The following is a 22,013-nucleotide window of genomic DNA, read 5'->3' on the forward strand; positions in this document are numbered from 1 at the left end:
CTCACTTAGGGTCTATGATGATCTTGATCTTAAAGCAGCTAGCTTACAGCCGGGATGTCAGGCATACCTTGCAAAGATGCACACCATACGATGTTTCGCGCATCTCTTAGGACCATTTTGTCTCATGCATACCCCCTCCAAAAGGCACCACCTCCTCTTTAACAGACAAAGGGCTATTTCTTGTTAGTGATGTTGGCAGGAGCCCTCAATCAGAAATGGGGTGGATTTGCCACTGAAAAGACAAGCGTTATTTATCCTTATAGTCTGCCTCTAAGTTTATTTCACCCAAGCATTGCCTCAGTAAGACACTTTCACAGGTAAGTGACCACAATTACATGTTAAAAACACATAGTATTCAATAGCCCAGCCAAGAGCAAAGGTATAAGTTTTAGGCAATGGAAAAGCAGTACAGGAAAGGTATCACTAAGCTGCCAGGTAAGAAGCTTACATTTAAATAGGCATAGTTAAAATTCATTTTACTTCTGTAGGCACAAAGTCACACTAATATTAATCTTGCAGTGGCAAAGTCTTTTAAGGGGCAGTCCAGCTTTCAGTGGAGTCAGTGGCAAAGCTGTACCGGAAGCAGGGTAAGCCCTTCATCTGTCTGGTGGCGGTTGTTACAATAAACTGCATTTATAGAAATTCATATCCTTACAGTTAAAAACTTAAAATGCAAAAATCCAGCAGGCAGTCCTTCCATCGTGGCTTTACAGCCAGAGTATTCTCTGATACCTCCACACTTGCTGAAGAAGAGAATTAATGAAGCACTGTTTAAACTCATCTTCAAAAAGTATGGCGTATTTCCTTCCTTCTAAGTCAGCATCTTATAAGTGCATATTTTCTACAAAAAATATTTCACTACAATTTTATTTAAAAGTCATATTAAATAAAACTACTCTTGTTGTAAGCCAGTTTGGAAATACCTGTTGCCCGTCCAGCCCTAACCTCTCTGTTCATGCATGCTGTTACGTGGAAAGTCCCTCTGTGTAAATAGCGCTTGTTCTTTGTCATTTTCTAAATAGCAATCTTTTTGAAAGGGCTTTAAAATTGTCCCAAACAATTTCAGTCATTGGTCAACGCAGTTATTCCAGATCCACCCTGTGCTTCAGTCCGTGTTTAAAATCTCCATGGGACTTTTTTATAAGCCGGTTTTCCCCTGTGACCTTTGCCAAAATTTCACCTTTCCTCCCCCAGCTACATCACCTGTGGATGCAGTGAAATAACAACCCACTTGTGTGCTGTCAGGTGCTTTTGGAAAAGTTTGTTCACCGTTTCACAAAGCAGTGATTGCTGAGCCTTGCGTTTCTTTTTTTGTGAGAAAGGGAAATTAATATCTGTGTTAGTGTTTTTAACTGTAAATAATCACCTAAGAACATGCAGTAGTGGGTTTTGGCAAAGAAGGCATTCAGTAGTCACCTGTAAATGAATCTCCACGTTTTCACGTCTCTCTAAGAACATAGTAATTACGTTGAGTACACAATAAAAATCCTACACTGAGCTTGATGGCTGTATCAGGGTACTGAGTGGTGGTTGTAGCTGAATTAATGGATTTGTCGACTATAGCTTAACTTCCTTTGTGCGTGAAGACATGGGGAAATCATAATAAAGAAGCAACCAGTAAATGTTCAATATGTTTAATACTTTGGTCCCTCATTTGGAGAACAAAGGTTTGCCTGTTTCATACTAGTTGTTTGGACAAAAGCAGGGCACAGAAATGTGTAATCTGCATTTTCTGAATAGTCAAGATCTACAAAGATGACTTCACGTCTCTAGCTCTTTTATGTTGGCATGCTAGCAAAATCTGACAAAAAATAATATAAAGTGTTGTTGTTGGGGGGTTTGGCTAAAATTTGCAACCAGAAATTTTCACAGTTCCATTGTGTTTATGATGCAATGGGAAGCACTGGCTTAGTCTGAACACAGGACTGCCACCACAGAGTGTAAAATTGAACTAACCCTTTAAATCAGTATACAATTACTACTCCTATCTCCTGAGAGCTAATCTAATAAACTGATGAATATGTAAGAGTTTCTGACATCCAATGAGAAATCCAACTGTATAAAAAGAATAAAAGGACGAAGGGAAGAGAGTCTAATTCTTCTCAGGAAGCTGCTCCTGCTAATGTGATGAGGAAACTCCCACTGTGAACCGTGTCGTTTCCATCGTGTGGGACCACTCCGTGAGACCTTGTCATTTTGTAGCTTTGGAAAATTAACTGCAAAATGATTTTTCCTGACAGTTTTGACACTGAAATGTGTTTTGCTTTATTTTGTAATGATTGCGCTGACAGTCTTTCTGTAAATAATTCATGCAAAGACTCATAATGTGGGATTATGAAATTCAGATCCGGAAATGTGCACCTGTAAAATTGACAACATAGAAAAATAAATACTCATTACAATGGATTTCACTGGGCAGTTCTAGTTAAATATGCTCTACTTTTACTGAATTTTTAAAGGGAAGAGAAAGAATGATCTAATGTTGGTGTGCACCTTATCTATTAATAGTTTGTTAGGTAACTGTTGCCTTTCTGCAAGTTTGATTTTTCTGACAGTGGTGGAAAATATTTAAACAGCAAAAAAGGGGACATGTGCTATTACTTTATACAAGAGCTAGCACCTTGCATTAATGTTCCTGGTTTATGTCTGAATTTATTACTTCGTGCTGTTCTCACCTCCAGGCACGGGAATGGCTCATCTTTCTGACCTGAAAAGGGTCTTGTGTGCCTGAATGAGTATTTGCCTTTCTCCTAAAACCAGAAGGTGGTGTTAATACCAGAACCCACGTTTCCTCCCCGTCCTGGTGGAGGTGGTGGTGTCAGTCCACTGGGGAGTGTGAGGTTCCTCATTTGGGGAAACAGCTTCCCCCTTTCCTGGCTCCGCAGCACAGCCCCGGCCCTCTGGCTCCTTCTCTCCGTCCACCTCCTTCTTCAGCAGGAGAGCTGAAGAAAAAAAGCAGGCTGCTTCTTTCCTTTCTCAGTTCAAGGCCTCTTTTGAATTAACTTCTGTTCGCCACTTCTACGCAAAAGTGTCCCTAAGGCCCTTAGTTTCCTGGGTTCTTCTAGCAATTTTCGGTGTGAATGTCTGTGTGGCAAATGCAGAAATTAGGACAGTTATGAGGCCACCTATCCCAAATCAGACAGTGGGAGTGTGGGTGGGAAAGGGGCATGGGAACACTCCCTGCCCCAGAGCACAGAGCAGAGGGTGCAAGGGCCCAGGCACCCCACTTGCTGCTCGTGGGAGCCAGGCTCTGGGCCAGCCCCCGGCTCCTCTGTGCATGGGGCTCCTTGCCCAGTGTGCCCACCAGCACCAGCTTGCCCTGGGCATCCTCGGTGCTACCCGGCGGGGTTGATCTGGGAGAGACAAGGGGAGGTTGCAAGGGAAGCCCAGGGCTCATCAGTCTGTGTGGCAGGACCAAGGGAGCCAGAGCTGCCCATGCACGGGAGAACAGATGCAGCCTCGCACGGGATGAGGGATGCAAGCTCAGGAGGAGGCAGGGATGCTTGTAGGGAAGAAGGGATGCCTGCTTGGAGGGAGTTGCATACAGGGGAAGAATAAAGGATGCTTGCAGGACCGGAGGAACGCAGGCACGGGAGGTGGGATGCGCGCAGGGCGGGAGGTCGGATACGTGCGGGACACGCGGGATGCGGGCAGGGCACGGCGGACGGCGGGGCAGAGCGGCCCGGCGGGGCGGGGGCGTGTCCGGCTGGTCCGCGGCTCCGCCCCGCCCTGAGTGACTCCGCGCCCGCCTAATGGCCGCGCCGGGGCGCCGTGATGTGCAGGCGCACGGCCCAATCCGGCCGGGGCGGCGGGGCCGGGGCGCGCCGAGCGCGGGCTGCGGGGCTGGGGCACGGCGCGGCGCGGCAGGACGGCGCGGCTCGGCTCGGCTCGGCTCGGCGCACGGGCGGTGAGTGCTCCCGGAGCTCCGCCAGCGCGGCTCCAACTTGCGGAAAGTTGCCGGCGCTCGCCCCGCCGCCCAGAGGCGCGCCGGCCCGGGCCGAGCATCCCGGGGGCCCGGCCCGGCCCTCGCCGCCGCCCGGCTCCGCTGCACGGCCAGGCGGGTCCCCGCGCCGGGGACGGGGCTCCCCCGGGGACAATGGGGCGGCGGGGCGGGTGCGGAGCCCTGTGCGGAGCCGTGGCGGGCGCGGAGCCCGGCGCACACGGGTGCCCACCGGGAGCGCCCCTGTGCCCGTTCCAGCCGCCCCCCGGCGCTGAAAGGGCGCTTGGCCCGTTCGCCCCCCGGGCGGGGCCGGCGCGGGCCCTGCGCTGCCCCTGGGCGGGTTGCGCTGCGCGCCGGGGCGCGGAGGGGCGCGCAGCCAAAGCCCCCGCGGCTGCGGAGCTGGGGCTTTGTGCGAGGGGCAGGAGCGGGGCCCGGCGGCAGGGCAGGGGAGGTGCCGCCCCCCCCCCCCCTTGCGGGTTCCCGCAGGGCAGTGCTGAAAAGGGGCTTCGGTTCGCCTTTAAGCTTCATCTTTTGTGCGGGGCAGTGTGCCCGAAAGCAGGAAAAGTGAGGAAATCGGGGCCGACTTCTCATCTCGCTGAAGCGGGGTGAAATAAAGTGAAGTAGTGGGGCAGCTGCGTGGGTTTATTTTTATACATCACTAATTTGGACCGGGAGAGGAAGTGTCACCCTGTCCCCCGAACAATGGCTTCTTGTTGGGAGCCTGCGAAGGGAAAGGGAAGAGCAAGGAATTTTTCAGGACGTGAAGCTTTAGACTTTGCATAGGAAAGGCTGGGACACCGTGGCACTGGCTGCGAGCATTCTCCTGGATGGCGTCAAGTCTGGATGCTCGCAGAGGTGACAAACTCTGCAGGCGGGACTGTGCTCTAGCTGTACATTTTTACTCTAAGTGGAAATATCGGGGAGACATGTGGATGGGGATCTGACCTCCAGGTGATGCTTGCTTGGGACAGGCTACATGCGTCTGCTCTGTAAGAGCATCCGTACCTTCAAGCAGGGCATCACCTCAACTCATTTCAGGAGAGCTGTTGGTATAGCTCCGAGCGAATGCCATTGAGTCAGCCTCCGAGGTTGTTGTTGCTGTTACACAATCCCAGTGGAATGCATGTGCACACGAGAGCTGGGTTTCCTGTTTTCGGTCAGTCTGTAGAAGAGACTATGGAAGATAATAGATATCTCAGATAAATTGCTTTTGCATGAGAACTTGGAGCCATTGTTCAACCAGTAACACTTGTGATTTCTCCAGTAAGCCTGGTAACCCGAGAAGAAAAACCCCTTAATACAGGGAGACTTGCTCAGAGTAACTTTAAAGACAACAGCTGGAACGGGGATATAAAGAGGGAATAGTTACAGAGATCAACATATGTTAGTGCTGTGCATAATGATGTATAGAAATTCAGTCTGCTTTGAAAAGAAATCTTGTGCAAAGAGGAGCTGCTGGTAGTTTGTCAGTGGAGAGCAGTGATTCAGGGGGATTAGCAAACACAAGGCGAGTCCCCTGGGTGCAATATTCTGCAGCTGATTTCTGCCCTGGGGGTGTTTGATGGCCTTCTGTGGGGTGTGTGCACGTAGGGAACTTACATTCCGGATCTGCTGGTTTGCATCTGAATAACTGTTTGTGGGTTTTTTTCTTTTCAAAAAAACATGTTATAAAATAATTTGTTAAGAGAAGTGTTTTTGAAACACTGCTGTTATCACAGCCCATTAATCTTGCCAAAAGTTTAACAATTTGAGGATGTTGCTTGGTTGTAACCAAGCTCCTTTGAAGGAATTCTGTGCTTGTGAAGGATGAATTACTCATTCTTTGTCTGGGTTAAGAGATCATAATGTGATTATTAAACTCAGTGATTCTGTGCTAGGTATAAAGACTTAGGTTTAACCAGGGTCTTTGTTCTCTTATCAAAGCTAATCTGACCAAGTTTCCACTTCTATAAAGTAGGCAAACATCTCCCTGGATTAAAGAATGCCCAAAACTCCAGAAACCTATTTACTAGTTTTGGCTAGATTAGCTTCACAGTGGAGAGAGCTCTGGGGACTGACAACTTCATTGGGTGTTTGGCTGATGGATGCTCGGATTTGGGATAAATGCAGAGGAACTCCTTCCCCCGGGGCTCCCTTACTGACTTCTCGGCTCCGGGTTTCAATTGTTGTGAGATTAAGATGGTGAGTGAAGGAATTGCAGCTTGTTAAATGGGTCTGCTGCTGAGTCCACTCGTGTGGGATCTTCTAGTAACCCTTCCCTGTGTTCACTTAGTTAAGTTGCTGCACTAGAGAACCGGCTTTGGAGAAGTGGAAATACAACAGCTCTGACTTGAAGGGAGCAAATGAGTGCTACTCAATGATTGATTGAAAAGAATGTTAGGGACAGTAATTCAGTAAGGTTGCTTAAGCAGCTGCCCCGTGATCCAAGTGCCTTGTGAATAGCTTTATAGGTAAACCTCAAGTTGGAAGTACTGTCTCTGTCTTCTGTGTAGTAAAACTGCAAGTGCAGGAGCTACCGTTGTAACTGATGTGTATAGTGTAATGCCCTGGGAGAAGAGAAATAATTTTTTTTAGTGCGTGGCAGTGAGTTTAGGGAGGGTGTGCCCATTGTCTTTCTAGATAGGTATTTTAATCTACTTCCTTATCAAAGTAGGTGGTAGTGATCAGTGGTAAGTACACTTGATCACTTGAGAGCTTCATTTAGCACCTGAGATTGTCTTGGTGACATTTCAGGTGGTGGTGGTTTATTTGGTGACTGTTACCAAGAACACCCTATCTGTGTTCTTGGTAACCTGTTTTACATAGCATTAAATGATAGGCAGCAAAACACAGAGAGATTGTGTTTTCAGCAAAACCAAAGCCCAACTAGTTCTACTCTATAACAATTTTTTGAGATTTTTTTTTTTGGTTGATTTGTTTGTTTGCTTGTTTCTTTCATTTGCAATGTTTTGCATCTCTTGCATTCTTAAAATGCTGAGCGCTTCGCGGACCAGAATCCTCTGGGGACACGTGTCCCTCTTTAGATACAGGCCTGACAGCTTAATTTTTCTTGGATGTGGACTGCCTGTGGCAGAGGAGGTGATGGTAAAGCAGCACCTGGCCTTTTTCGCATGTTCCAGCACGGGTGTCACACAGGTCCAGTGGTGCGCTGCCAAGCACAGTCCCAGCTCACTAACGGGGTTTGGCAATGATGTTCAAGGGTGGCTCTTGACTTGCCGTGCACATTAGCCCTGTGCAGGGCAGGGTGATGCTCATGGTCCAGAAGAGACTTAGAAAGTGAATGTGGAGAAGGAAGGGCAGAGATGTCAACTCCTATAGTGTTGCTTTGCAGTTTGCAGAGAGTTGGACACATGAAATGGATTTGGCTACATCTTGGGTTTTATCTGTGTGCCACAAAGTAGCAACGAACAGCAAAAGAAACACAGTTTAAGTTGGTGTTTTGTTCAGGCTGTGAATGCTGCCTTCGCCTCCCTGTCCTTTAGAGAGGTAACTCTGCACAGAAAAGCAGGGCCATTTGTCAGGGCCAGCTGTTTAAACATGTGACAGGCAAGCTATCAACCTGCATGATGCATTAACGGATATTAATTTTTAACTTATTAGTTACTACTGAGGAGTTCTTTGTATTATTGGGAATAGCCACAGTATGATATGTTAATATTTATTAACTAATTACTGACCTCTGCATACTTAGTACTTGAACTAAGTACTGTTGTATATGAAGTATTCTGTGTATCTTTTTGGACGTTGAGCTCAGGGAGTAATTGAAGTTGCTAATTTATTAAAAAAATCATTAACCCAGAAATTTCTACCACCAGATCTTTGTGAAAACTAATAGAGTTAAATACTGATTTTAAAAAGTTTACCAAATAACATTAATGCATGTGCAGAACGGAAAATTTCTGAATATATTTTCATTTCAAGTATGTTGCAAAACTGAGACCCACTCTTTTAATGAGGGTGATGCAAGGTTGTGTTAAATCAGTATTCGTTGCGTTACTCTAATGAATGTCACAATATTACCTTGCTCTTTCCTATCCCTGGTCCCCACACCCTTTGATAGGCATCTGTTGACATCTTTGCACGTACATTCCTGTTAGCGCTTTGGGAACTGGATTATTGCTCAAGCAGCAGTGGCTGTGTTTGTGGTGAGCAGGTCTTGGCTGAGCTCTGCCTGTAGTGCTGCTCTGTGTGTGTGTGTAGGACTGTTTCCCCGCTGACCATCCCAGGGAGTCACTCAGGCTCTGACACAGAATCAGCTGTCCCTGCTTGCACCTTTAAAACCCTTTCCAGCCCGGAGGTACCTGCTGTTCTTGCTGCTGGTAGATGCGCAGGTGGGGAAGGGTGAGAGGTGTGATCTCATGATTGAAGGCAGCAGAGTGATGGTCTAACACCTGGGCTCTGGGTGGTGCAGCTGGGAGAAGCCGTGCTCACCGGCCATCCTGGAGATCCTCTGAGTAGTGGCAGCTCAGCTGACAGTTACTGGGCAGCTGTAATCGCTTTCAGCTGTGTCACCGCTGGCCATGAATGTGCTACTGTTGTGTCCCCTGCTTCACGCACTCGGGTTTGGGTGTTCATATGGATGTACTGTCTCTCTTGGATTTATTGGGTGGCAGGAAATTCAAAGTAGGTATCCCCAGCATGGTCTCTGCCAGGAGTGGGTGTGGGGTAAGTGATGCTTAGACACAGCAGCATTTAGTACAGCTTCAGTCTTAGCGGCTTCTGCTTTGTGCTTCTCAATGCTGAAGTTGTAGGTGATGGTTCAGGCTTGTCCTGTCTGTCCTCGTGAGTGTTTCCTGCCCTGGATGCTCTTCCTGCCTCTAGGATGGTTTTTTTTCTGTAGTAGAGACTTTGGTAACACATCTCCATCATGTTCTGTGCTGAGGTTCACTTGGAGTGCTGCAGCATGGCCTGTGAGAAGTTTCCTGCTCTGCAGATCCCTTTGCTGAGTGAAGGGCTAGGTGAGGTGTAGATGTCCTCCACTTTGCCAGCAAGCGGCGTGAGGCTGGCTGGGTGGCGCTGCCACACTGTGCCATCAGCTTGGGGTCAGGGAATCCCAGCTGTCAGGAATCCTCCTGCCCTGTCTTGCTGTGCTGCAGCCCCCAGCCCCCCCAGTCTCCCTTGGCATATCGCACCAGCACACCTCCTGGGGTGGGTGTACTGTGGCACTGAGTATGTGCTGCCCATGGAGGGTGATGGATCCTTTTAACTGCTGATCAAAGGGATGATCTGATTACAGCCTGAAAAGATGGGGCTTATAAGTGTTTGTGGCTGCAGAGCCCATCCCTGTGTAGCAGGCACCGTTTGAGATTTCAGGCATTTGGTGTGACCCAGTGTGATAAGGTGTTTGTGTACCCTGCCAGCCACATAAAGAGCAACCTGTCATCTTATACTGCCTGAGCAAGAAAAAATGATGAATTGTTGGAGCTGGAAGACAGAAGTCTCCACGTAAAAGGGCTGGAGAGTGGGGTGGGAGGAGAGGACATGCCCATCTGCGCTGTGCTAATACCACACTGTTTGATCTGGAGATGGATTGCAGGTAATAGAGCTCTCCCTGCAGTGGGCACGTCTGATGTCAGTGCTGCTAACAGGCAGCTGCCCCGACAGCAGGACTGCCTGCTTGCTCTGGTCTACCCTCTCCCAGCAGGTCTGTTCCCATCAGAGAGGTGTGGACCTCCCTGAGCTGTGGTGGCCAGGGCCAGTGCGCTCAGTCGCTGTGGCATCTCCTGGGAATCTGTGATATGTTGGCTTTTTTGGTAATAGATTAAAAATGCGAAGAATGACAAGCAAGTCCTGTCTAGCCTGCTTGGAAGAATTATATCATGTGTGCTCCTCTAACAGCTAGTCTTTCCCATCTGGGTGTTGTGGGTTAATGCTTGGGCTACTCAAAGCTAGTTTTGTGAGTGGTGTGGTGATGAAGGGGTAGCCTCCATGTCCCCAGGAGAGTTGCTGCCAGCAGAGACAGAGTGTTGAGAGCCATTCTTTTCCTTTCTGCTTGTTTTGCCATTTGATTCCTGTTAATCTCCACCTTTTCAGCAGCCGTGAGGGCAGCTGCTGCCCATGGAAGTGCAGCATCCCTGGCAGGTGGGCTGCTTGCCTTAGGTCCCATTCCTTGTGTCCCCCTGCACTAGCTGGTCTGTGCTTCCCAATGCCGGGTGGTGTGGAGTGATGTGCACGTTCCTGAGGGTGAATTGACTCTTCCTCCAACATCCAGACTGTCCCTGTGGGGTGTGGTGGCCTGTGCACTACTGACATTTGGGAATCAGTATGGAAGAAATAAAGTATTATTGGTTTGACGTGCATCTGAGGATGTGGGGAGCAGGACAACTGTCTGAAATGGGGAGCTCTGGTTAGGACTGCTGCCGATTGCTCATGTCAATCCATATGGGCCATATGCTTCTAACCAGTCTCCTTGTCTCATTTCCTTCTCTGAAATGCTTACAGCTGTTTTTCCTGCCTCTTCAGTAGGTTTTTTGTTTCTGTAAAAAGAGTGACAGCTCACAGATGCTGCTCGGAGTCCCTGCTGCATAGCTGGGAAGAGAGGCTGTTACTGTGATCTTCAGGAGAAGATAAGGTCTAGTGTCTCTGCAGGAAGCCTAATTTCTGATGTTTGGAAGTAAGCTTTTTTGTTTTTTTCTTTTCCAAGCTGAAAATAGAGTTTACTGTCTTGTTCACTGTTTCTCCATCACATACTGCCCTTAGTGATGGAAGTGAAAGAGCAGGTAGTCGGTGCTGTCACTTACGGACAGAACAAGAAAGGAAGAAGCTTTGGAAGTTGGCTACGAGCACGTCTGTCAAAAGGTGTTCAACATCCAGTCTTGCTGCTGTACTTAAAATCTGTGTTGAACTTCACAGTGTTGCTTAGGTGTTGGCTTTTTTCCTAAGAAGTCAGTGACTGAAGAGATAGCAGTGCTTGAAGTTCATTGTGGCTGGTCTTCTACATAGTGCAGCGTACAGTCTCTTCTGTTCTGCTTTTTTGCATTCTGCCAAGAGAAGTAATTGCAGACTTCTGTAGCAGAGTTAATAATCCAGCCCTGGTCTGGTGAAGAAGGAAGTCTAGAGATACTGATGCCTCTGTGTTTCGTGTTTGATGGATGGATGTTAAAAGGGCATCTGAAGACAGTGAGAGAAGCTATTAGAAAAACCACCGGTGTACTGCAAGGAAGGAGGGGTTAATATAACAAAGTAAACGGCTGTGTTGAGTTGGCTTGAATGTTAAATTGAAACAGTGCCTGTAACAAATAAAACCTAGTGGTATGTTTATATAGGAAGTCTGTGTGATCCTGGGTTCATATAGGTGCGAAGAACCAAAGGAGCAGAAAACATCTCTGGCGTTAGTGGTTAGTTGCCTGGTGGCCATAAACCCTAAATAAGCAAAACTCTTATTTTCCAATCCTCAGGTCGAATTGGTGGCTCTGCTTTGCCTTTTTTGCAGTCCCAATGACACAAAACAATGAGGTGTCCCAACAGCTGTTGTACTGGTGTCTGAAATAGGAAACCTTTTGTAGGATCTTGGTGGCATGTCTGTGGCTCATGACCATTTTCTTGCCTCATCCTCCCAAAGGTCTTACTGCTGTGCAAGGAGCCACAGGTTGGCTTTTCCTCCTGTACAAAATATACTAGGGCTGTACTCTTCTCAGCCCAAGTTATAACTGATACTTTATGAACTGCTGTAGGAAATGGAAAATAAAGTAATTCTGAATTGTGTTCTTTTAGAGCCCTGTTCTTTAGACCAAAATACACAGGATAAGTCTGGCCCTTCCCTCTATTCACTTTTCATAGCCTCCTTTGTTTTTAATTTATATATCTTTTAATTCTAAATTCCTCCTATCCCTAAAATAGAACAGACATCAGCCTTCAAGCAAAGGTTGCCAGACATTGGTCTTGTGGATTATAGTGGCTTTTTGGCCTCTTTAGAGGCTGAGCCCCACCCTACAATAGGCTTGGATTAAAATAGCTTTTCTTTTCAGCAGGCTGAAAACCCTACACAACACACATCTTGATTTCTGGGGCACTGGCAGCCACAGCAAGCCCTTTGGCTATAAAATACCTCCAAAAATAATTTTGCTGTTAATTCACCCAAAAGGGCCAGGGTGACTGGTGTCAGAGGGGTGTACAGCCAAGTGTGTGACTGCCAGCCATGTTGTTACCTTAGATACTGAGTAAAGTTTGAGCCATGCTTCTTGCAGGACCTGAAAGAGTTGAAAACTGTAGACTGCAAGCTCTGTAGTCCAGTGGCTTGGAAAGAGCCCCTGGTCCATCCTTGTTACCGGAGATAGTTGGCGGGACTGGGATGAAGAGATGAGTGGGTGCCATATCGCTGAGCCTCGGGGGCAGGAAGCAGTCAAGGCTCTTTTTGATTCCTTAAATGCCTGTCTTGGCTTAGGCAGTTGTTAAGAAAACACTGGCAGAAGCTCTTGTGCTTCATTACCTGTGCTGGTAACATCTTAGTGCGATAGCAAGGTGTCCCATGGGTGGCAGGAGGACTCTGAGCCCCCTCTCTCGGGGAAGTGTTTAGGGGCAAAAGAGTTCCTGGATGGGGGGGTGCTTTCATGGAGGAAGATCCAGCAGACTTGCAAGTCACTAGCTCTAGGAAGGAAGGACAGAAGCTGAAAATGAAGGCAAGTTCCGCTTACAACTGCTCTGCTACCGGGTTGTATGAACTTAGCTGGGAGCTGAGTGAGAAAGGGCACAGTGTGCTGCTCCATGGCTGGAGGCCATGCATTCAAGGGGAGATAGATAGCAATCCTGGCCTAAAAACACAGCCTTTTATCTTCTTGCCTTCATGTTGTCCAGTGTTTTGATGCCTGGCACGAACAGCAGAAACATCACAGGGCTGCACTAGGCGTTAGGCTGCCAGTTTAAGTCTGTCCCAGCTCAAGTGCTGCAGGAAGGTACGAGGGCCAGGAGGCTGCCCTGGCCCCACAGCCTGCAGCTCACTCCTGTCTGTCCAGACCTGAGCTGCCCACTCCTCCCTCTTATAAAACAGCAAAAAACATTAAGGGCGAGAGTTTGACGGGTGTCTGGTGTGGTGATCTCATTCCCCCACTGCCTAGTGGAAAAGCCAAGCCTCAAACCCAAGACTTCTCGGGCAAGTCGGAGTGGTTGGCCATGGGATGGCAGAAGGGGAGAGTCCAGTGCCTCCTTGCTCTGGGCATCTCTTCTCTGTCTTGTGAACCTCAACTTCTTGCGTTGCATAAGTTGTTTTCCCTCTGTCCTTGGCCATCCTTGTGTGAGGCAGGTAGCGAGTCCTGGCTACCTGCGGTATCTTGCCGGCTCCGCAGGGGATGGCAGCATGTGGCTCGCCGGGATGTAGAAGCGGGCAGGGCTGCCCAGAAATTGAAGCCTCCAGCTTAGCCATAAACCTTTACGGTTGTTTAGGGTTGGGGTGGGAATAAATGAGTAGGGAGGGGGAGTGTGATGGGAGGAGGGCAGGGAGACTGCCCATTGCCTGTGCCCTGGCTGTTCATGACTAGCGTGCTCTGTGGGCCTGGAATGCTTTACGTGACCTTGTTGATCAAATGTCTCTGAAATTCCTTTTTCTCTTCGGTTTTTGTAGGCTCTGCCTTGGCCTGTTTTGTTTCTGATTCCTTTGTTCTAGACTCGACTGTAAAAAAACCCAAACCCTTAAAGATGTGAAATACTGTCTCATAAAACCTTTGTAAACAGTCATGAAAGTGGCTGTAGGAGGACACCAGAGGATTTTGTTTCCCCTAAAGCCTAGGGACAGAGCCTTCAGCATCTGTCCAACTCAGCTGCATGTTTTTACTTTAGCTGTGAGTCAAGGGGCTATTTGTTCATATCTCAAATTCTTAAAGTGGAAAAACTGACTCCTGCAGTTATGTCTTTACTACTGACATTTTTTTTGCTAGAGGAAACTGATTTTTTCTTGAAAAAACGCTAGCTAGGCTGCTTTTAAAAATTGTATAAATACAGGAACTTAAACAAGGCAGTGTGAACTGTTGCCCACTGCAGGGTCAGGACAAGACAAGGGAAAACCTGCAAAATGTCAATTTGTGAAATAACATAAAGAAGAAAATCTGATACTCTGGGAGATGAGGCGGGCTGGATCACATCAGAAGTGCTGCTGTTTCCAACGTCAGGTGCTGGACAAGGCTGTGGTTCGGGGAGATGCTGTTTTGCAGGAGGTGTCAGTGACCGCAGGCGCAGCAGCCGGCGATGGCTCACCTCTGGTGTGCGGTGGGTAATCCTGCCCCTGACCTGCGTCCCGCTCATGCGGCTCCTGCCAGAGTTTTGTTTGCTAGAACTGCTTCTGTTGACTGAGCCCCAGATGATGGGGAGACTGTCTTGCTCAGGGGAAACCCCCCGCCCTGAATGAATTGCAGAGCTCTAGGGACAAACCTCTTGGATTCATAGTGAAACTGTTGTGTCTCATTGAGGTGGTAGGAAATAAAGCTTCAGGAAAATACCCTTTATTCTTCCTAGCTTTTTGTTCTGAAGAGCAACATATGAAAACTATTTTGATACTAGAAGGAAAATAGGGAGGCATGTAATTCTGCACTCAATTTATATATATGGGACTGATTTTTTTTTTTTTTTTTTTTTTTGCCAGTATGTTAGAGATTAAATCAGGCTTCTCCAGAGCTGAACGTACAAGATGGTTAAAATGCAAGTTGAAGGCCTTGGAAGAGCTTGCACCCTGTCTGGATTAGATGGAAGGTGATGTGCAAGGTTGTTACTGAAACAAGGTTGCACGGTCACCTGTGTGCCCTGTACATGTTCATCCCTGCCTGTTGTGTTGGAATATAAAAACTGTAGCTGATGTCCTGCTTTTCTAATATGCTCTTTCCTCAAAGTAGCTTTGCAGTTTGGCATTGCAGGAGCTGACTGGGTGAGCTAAGCAGGGTGTGATCCTGCTTCTGCATGCTGGGAAGTGCCACCTAACACTCTGCATCGCTAGTGCCAAAAATAGTGGCTATGAGTGATGCGATCTGTGTCAACGTAGTGGTGAGATGAGTGTTTTTCCTTCATGAGAGCATCCCACCTCCGATGTACCATTAGCTTCTAATGGTAACCCAAAGTGCTCCGGTTTCCATATTTGTAGCAATATGTGTGCGTCTAAATATGGTCAGGCTTCTTTTTTTTTAATATTGGTATTGGTCTTTGCCCCAGTGATGTTGGTAGTGTACGTGGTACTGTTCCAACCCTGATGGCAGAGGCCCGCAAAGCCCCAGGACTTCTGCTTGATGGACTGTGATCAAAATAACGGGGGAGGAGGATTGCTGATCTGCTTCTTCCAGTACCTCTCCAATGCTACAAGGTAGAAGAGTGTCTCGTTCTACTCTCACAGTTGGACTGAACTTGCTGCCTTTGACTGTGCCCTGCTGGGAAGGGTAGGGGTGGTGGATGAGGTCCCATGCACTTTCGCAGTTGCTATCCCCCTTTTTCTGGGAGAGCTCAGTGCAGCCCCTCCCAGCAGGCGAAACTGCTGGGCAAGCACCAAAGTTCTTAGTGTGTCCAGAACGGTGCTAACCAAGTGGAAACTTGAATTGGAGCTACCCATCCCTGTAATTGGCATTCATATTTTGTGAAGCAGTGCTTCAGCTGGGTTGCTTGCTAAACAGGGTCTGAAAGATCGTAAATCCTGGGTCCTTGTTTACGCTGCCGTTGCAATCTTGTGCTCCTTCCTGCTAATCAGCTGGGAAGGGTCTGTGGAGCCTTGTTTGGGTTTGTAGCAGGGCTGTGGTTTTGAGATTCCAGGATGCTGAGTCTGGTTTCAGGGACAGGCTTGGATGCTCTCCTGCCTTGGAGCCTCTGCAGCAGGAGGCTAATGAGCAGGCTGATACTCCAGCCTGTCACTGTTTTCCTTGGGTTTAACCAGTGTTTGCTTTCTGCTATAACTACTAAGCAGCTGCAGTGGCATATACATATATATATATTCCACTATAAATCCTATAGTTACATGTTTCCTTGACTGAGTATAGAACAAGGTGCTTGTCTCTAGCTGGTCACAGAAATAACGGAAGCAAGTTCCAAACCAGTACTGTAATTAAGCTTTTTCTTCCTGAATTCTGCATAAAATGTTTTGTGTCCAAGAATGAGGACTTTATTTTAGGGAATACATAGGTTTTTGTAGGTGTATGGAAAGGTATCGTGTTATGATTGGTGTTGTGCAGGGAAGCAGAGAGAGGACTGACCCCTACTTTTAAGAACTATTTCTGGGATAGCAATGCTTTGAGGAAGGTCAATGGAGAGCAAACGGAAATACGGTTACAAAGATGTTCATGTTTCTCGGTGCGCCTGGAAGTAATAGGCAAGTTTCTGAATCCTCACTTAGGTAGAATTTACTTTTCCATAAGGAAAGCAGGGAAACTGGGCCTTCTGAAAACTGCAAATATTGTGAGTAGCCTTAATGTCTGACCTAAACTTCAGCCTGTTCCTTTCTGCTCTGTTTGGATGAGGCTGGGACTAAGCTTTCCTTGGGGACACGAATGGGAGGTTCCAGTGCAATCCTGCCCTTCTGCTGCCCACCCCTTTGTAATGTTCTTGTTGATCTAATTTCCAGCTGGGCTCTTGCCACTGTTTTATACAAACAAAATGCTCAAGCAAAGGCAGTGTAATCGGACTTCTTGTTGAAAACTTGAAAAACTTATATTGCTTCTGCTAAGAAAGCTCCTGCAAGTTACTGTGGTTTCCTGCACGGATGGTTATGGCAGCACCTAGCCTACTTTAGTTGGATCCATCACTAATGGCAAGATCTTTTATGCTTTCCTCCCTGCCTCCCGCTTCTCTAAGGGGGTGAGTGGGTGGGTATATACCCTTTTTCTGGATTATATAGCGTTGGTTTAGTCAGTCCTGTTGTTCCCTGTCTTCTGAAGGTCTATATAAAGAGGTCTTTGAAAGCTGTGAAGTAGTACAGGGCAGAATCTTACTCTAATGGCCTTGAAACCCCCCGGTTATGCAAGAGCCTTTACAGCCAGTACTGGTCAATAATTCACTTTAGCAATTAAGGTTTTGTGCATTGGGTTGATATCAACTTGGCACGTAGCAAGGTATTGCACTTTCTTTTAGTGCTTTGCCCTTTCATGTGTAACATTCGTAGCTAATATTCTCCATCAGCATTTGGACCTCTTTGGTGTAATCCATGTTGTACCTTGTGGTGGTGGTTCTCCCAGATCTTCCCCTAGTACCTGAGCTGCAATGTTGCTTCGTGCCTTCTATCAAAATAGCATGCCTTGCTTAGTCTTGGCTCTACGTAGGATCTGTAGATGTATTCATTATTTATTTTTTTTAATTTGGAAGGATGAGGGTTTTCTTTTTAATACTAATTCATAAATCAACAACAGCAGCAATAGACATGAAAGTATAAGAAATCTGTAGTCCACACAAAGACTGGCTTCACAGCATAGAGATCAGTCTGCTAACAGTAGCTGTTTTTTTTTATGGGCCAGGAGATGTGAGACAGCTTACTAATTAACAGTGTAATGAGCTGTATGGTGAAGGTTGCACTGTAGGGACCTGCAGGCTATGGGTGACAACTTGCAGTGAATGTGTGAGTGGTAAATCCAGCTCTGCCTCACCTTTCTGCACATCTGAGAAGAACGCAATGGTTGTGGGAGCCCCTGAAGTTAGCTTCTCCAGCAGATCCATACTACAGAAGACTTTCTGTTGGAGTCCGAGGTAAAAAGAGCAGTTAAGGGGAAGCCAACAAATGCAGCCACAAGCTAAATACCAGAAAAAGCTTCAAGGTCCCTCGAGATGAGATTCTGGCTGAGTTCGACACAGCTGAACTTGTAGGCCCACTTGCACAGCTGGATCAGCCGTGTGCCCAAATCCCCTACCTCTAGTGTCTGGCAGCACGTCCAGATGAGATGCCAATGACTCCTTAGAGAACCTCTTAGGCCGGGCTGGGCGTACCAGTTGCTGCCCAGGTTGCTCCGTGACTGTACCAGCCTTGCCTTGGCTCCTCAGCACCAAAACCATTCTGATAGCGGGAGGTCACCCACAGAAGAGTTGTGTGGGACTGAAGAGCCACCCAGTGGCAGTCTCCCACAGCCTCTTCACTAGCCAGGAGCGGTTTGCAGCAGACTGGTCTGGACAGTGGTCAACAGTTGGCTAAAGGTCTATTTACTGGTCGGAGCAGGCTGTGACTGCAGTGGTGTTACCCCTTCTTGCATAGGTGGAAGGTATTAAGTGGTCCCTGACCTCTGGTTCTGCATGATCACCAGTCTCCTACAGTCCATGGATTTATTTTTCGAGCCACATCCTTTTTGCTGTTGCAATCCAATTTTGAAGATTATACCAATTCTATTAGTAATCTAATAGGCTGCTTCTGCAGGCAAGTCACTGGTGGTGCTTGGCATTAGAGATAGCCCTTGTTTGCAGTTGACTTTTTAAATCAAAATGAGGTACAGCGCTTGGCTTTGGTAACAGTGTGTTTTAGTATTTGGAAAGTGAGTCTTCTCAGGGGGAAAGTTCAGCTCAAGTAGCTGAAAACTTTGTAAAGCTGTTGCTGCTGCTCAGGCTGCAGAATATTTGTCATTAACAGAGTGACAAGGTTTATGATGGACTTGTATGAAAATACGAACCTCTTGTGAACAAGTATTGTAATTTGTATTGTGGTATGATCTGCAGTTAAGATTGTTTTTTGGTGTCTCTTGAAACTTTCTTTTTTCTGCATGTATGAAGACCTTAGTACAGAGAACTAGATTCCTATTAAATTACAGCTTTTGCAAATTAATCTGAAATTTATTCTGTGATGATGCAGTCCACGTGAATACGTTATACTTCTCAATTATTTTTTTTTTTGTATTGCCAGAAAGTGGATCAGAACAGCTTTCCTGTTCAGAAATTTTGGGCAAACAGTCACTTGTGTTTTGCAATAGTGCAATTCCTTGTGTAGTGGTTTAAGTTGGATGGTCACCTAGAGTATCTTCTCCAGGTGGGCAGAGGATTGCCTAAGCCATGTCAAGGGCTAGCCTGGGTGATGGACAGACCTGGCAGCTGAAGCGGAAGATGGCAAAGTATGTTTGTGCTTGCAAGATCTACCTACCAGGCCTAGTGCCACCCTTTCCCCAGTGGCCTGGTCTATGGTGTGGCTGAGCTGGTCTAGCTGAGGTGCCATGCAAGGGTGGTGCCTCTCGGTTCTGCCCTTCCTTCCTTGTGCCGATGTCTGCTTGACCTCACAAGAGCTGGGGTGGGGGGACTGAAATGCTGAGGAGGACAGGGTGGCCTTTGGACAGCAGCCTGCAGCGATGTCTGCCCTGCTTGGGTGCAGTTTTACTGAGCGTCCAGGTTAGCTGCTCTCTGCATGCTTTGGTCTTCACCAGCCTTCTCCTCGTACTGTTGTAACTGCCCAAAGAAAAGAGTTTTCTTTGGGCTGTGGTGGGTGCAAAGCGCACTTCATGGTGCATTAGGTGGAATTGCAAAGCTGGCTTAAAAACATTCTCCGCTGCAAGTTCCCTCCAGCAGCCCCTGTTTTGGCTCAAAGAAGACAGAGGCAGAATGGGATAGTGCCTCAGAACTGATGGTGCCCTGCTCAGGCCCGAGACCTGCCTGTGAGACTGACCGGAGCAAATCCCAATGGTACCGCAAACGCCTGCAGCATTTTCCGTGCTGGCTTCTGCCCTGGGAAGCGCAGCAGATCTGGCCACTGCGTTGCCAGTGAAAGTGCAGAAAGGGTTCCCAGGTCATCTTGAGTTTCTCTCTCCCTTTACAAAAAAACCCACCCAGCCCTAGGCTCCCCATTGCCCCTGATCTCAAGGGAATAACTTCTTAATTTTTTTTCCACATATCCCCTCTCCACACCCACCTTTTGTGTCTTTTGAATTTAATAAAGTGCGTGACTCAGTACTAAATATAAAGCCCGCTTCCGGCATCATCTGCCTGTGGCTCATTTCCTGGAGCTGACATCAGTGGAGCCTCTGATTTCCTTATGAAATAGTGAAACATGAGATACCCTTTGCACGGTGTTCAGGGCATACTTGCTGACTTCTTTGGTGACTGCATGGCTCCCCGCTCTAAGCTGCGAGTAACTAGTTAGTTAATTGCTAAGCTGAGCGCTACTGGAGCACAGGGTAAATCGGGCAAGTCCTCAAGTCTATTTTGCACTGTACAGTCGTGTTCTAGTTTGCAAGTGTTTTTTTAAATCAAGACTAACTTTCAGTCCCTACTGCATATGCAAGTTTTTTATTAAATAAGCATGAGCCTGACTAATGTCTTGCTTTCTTCCTGATGACAGGGTTGCTGAAAGAGCAGCTCAGGAAGCTTTTAGGGGGAAAATCTAGCAAAGACATATCTTTTTGTCTTTAAACAGACTGATAAATTGAGGAGTTAAGGTCAAATGCTTGCTCCTCAGTTGTCAAATCCTTCTATAGCTGTTTACATTGATGGAATGTACTCTGCAGTTGGTCACAGCTGAAGGTGATGGCAAGAAGTGCAGAAGAGCTCTATTTGTATTAAAAAGCACAGGGGAGGGTGCTTCTATCCATCTGAGCATCATTTCATTAAAATCCTTCTCTTTAAAAGAGAATGTGGGCAGAACGGGAGGAGGGGAGTGTCTGGCATGTGGTCACTGATCTGAGTCCAAAATGGAATGGTGGCTGGCCCCTCAGCTTTGCTCTCTAAAGCCCTGGCTCATAAAGCGTGGTGGTTTCTTTCTGATGGAGTGGACTGTTTAGGTTATCTTGTTTCTCTTCCAGCCAGTTACCCTTTTGGCCTTGTCCCCTCCCCACTGCGCCCCCCCCCCCCCCCTTTTTTTTTTTTTTTTTTTTTTAAAGGAGGTGTGGGGATGCTCCTGGAAATGCTTGACATGCAGCATCAGAGCAGGCAGAGGCAGGAGAGTGCTCTGTTGGCTCTGGGATCTCCTGGGGCCGGTGTGACCATGGCAGTTTCTCTAGCATCGAGGGGGCCAGCATGCCCTACATCCCGTTGGCTAGGTGACCATGGAACTGGCTATATCCTAGCAAACAGCTTTTTTTTTTTTTTTCAGGCAGGAGCTAGAGATAGATGCCTGCAGGCAAAACCCTTCCTAAAAATCACTAGGGCTGGTATATCATGCGCAGGGACTTGTGCATCACTATGGGTTTCATTAGTTGTCTTGTACAGCTTCCAATATTAGCATGGCCTCTCTTGGCATTGCTGACTAGGGGTGGAAAAGACTATTTGTGGAGTGGGCAGGAAAGCTGGTGTTCAGGAGCAGGTGGTGGGCCTGTTCTGAGCCGTGGGACTCACTGGGGAGAGCAGCGGGGCTGCACAGCCCACCATAGCCAAAGGCCAGTGCATTGGATGCGTTCGCTTCCTCCCCCAGGGCTTTGCCAGAGGGTCTGTTCCTGAGGGCGGTGGTGAGAGGAGAGTGACAAGGTGACTCCTGGGCTTACCCTCTCTGCTCCCTTGTCACCTGGAAGGCAGCGGCCGCCGCTCCCACAGCCATCGTTGAGTAACCTCTGGAGGGCAAATATGTCAGTGGCCTCCCAGTGAAACTTGGCAGGCAGCTGGAGCTGGGGAGGAGATGTGTCCTTGCACAACGATGCACTGAGCGATCCTGTCGGTGCTGCAAGTCCTCCTTGTGCGGAAGCCTCCATCCTGATGCTCCGTGCAGGGGGCCAGACATGTCACCTGGGCAGAGTAACTTCTGAGGACCTTGGGCATCTTGTGCTTCCCTAAAAGGCTTTCTGAGGGAGGAGGAAGAAAATACACTGGCATCTTAACTTGATCATAAAACTTCCTATTTTGGAAGAGTGTGGGGAGTGGTGTGTGAGCAGCTGTGCTGGAGGAAGCGGGCTGGGAGTGCCCGGGGAGCTGCACGTCAGCTCTGCCATCACCCTCCCTGCCATCACCACACCCGGCGCGGCGAGTCTCGGGGCATGACGCGGAGACGAGTGGCGCTGGCACCGCTGCAGCGCTATTTTGGGTTTGAGTGTAATTGCAGGCTGGACCAACAGGACTGGATTGGGAGTATTTGGAGAGCAGAGTGCTCTTAAAGCTGTGGAAAAACTGGCTATTGCTGATCCTTTGCAAACGTGGAAGGTAAGTATTTCACACGTGCTGTGTGTGCCTCCAGCTCCTCATGGTGGAGCTGCAGTGGGCAGCAGTGGGTAACAATTCCCTTTCCCTT

The 22,013-nt window shown here is 47.8% G+C and overlaps 1 protein-coding gene across 1 annotated transcript in view; it reads left to right on the top strand.

Annotated features, from left to right (window-relative positions):
* Positions 1-3,846: 3,846 nt before the first annotated feature.
* The window catches only part of PLS3 (plastin 3), a 52,287-nt gene continuing 34,120 nt past the window's right edge, over positions 3,847-22,013 (top strand). Inside the window, exon 1 of the mRNA XM_055818093.1 lies at positions 3,847-3,907. The gene's annotated coding sequence lies outside the window, so the exon portion shown is untranslated. The remainder of the gene's footprint in view (positions 3,908-22,013) is intronic.

This window comes from Falco peregrinus, chromosome 13 (genome assembly GCF_023634155.1).
Source record: "Falco peregrinus isolate bFalPer1 chromosome 13, bFalPer1.pri, whole genome shotgun sequence".
Classification (NCBI taxonomy): Eukaryota; Metazoa; Chordata; class Aves; order Falconiformes; family Falconidae; genus Falco; species Falco peregrinus.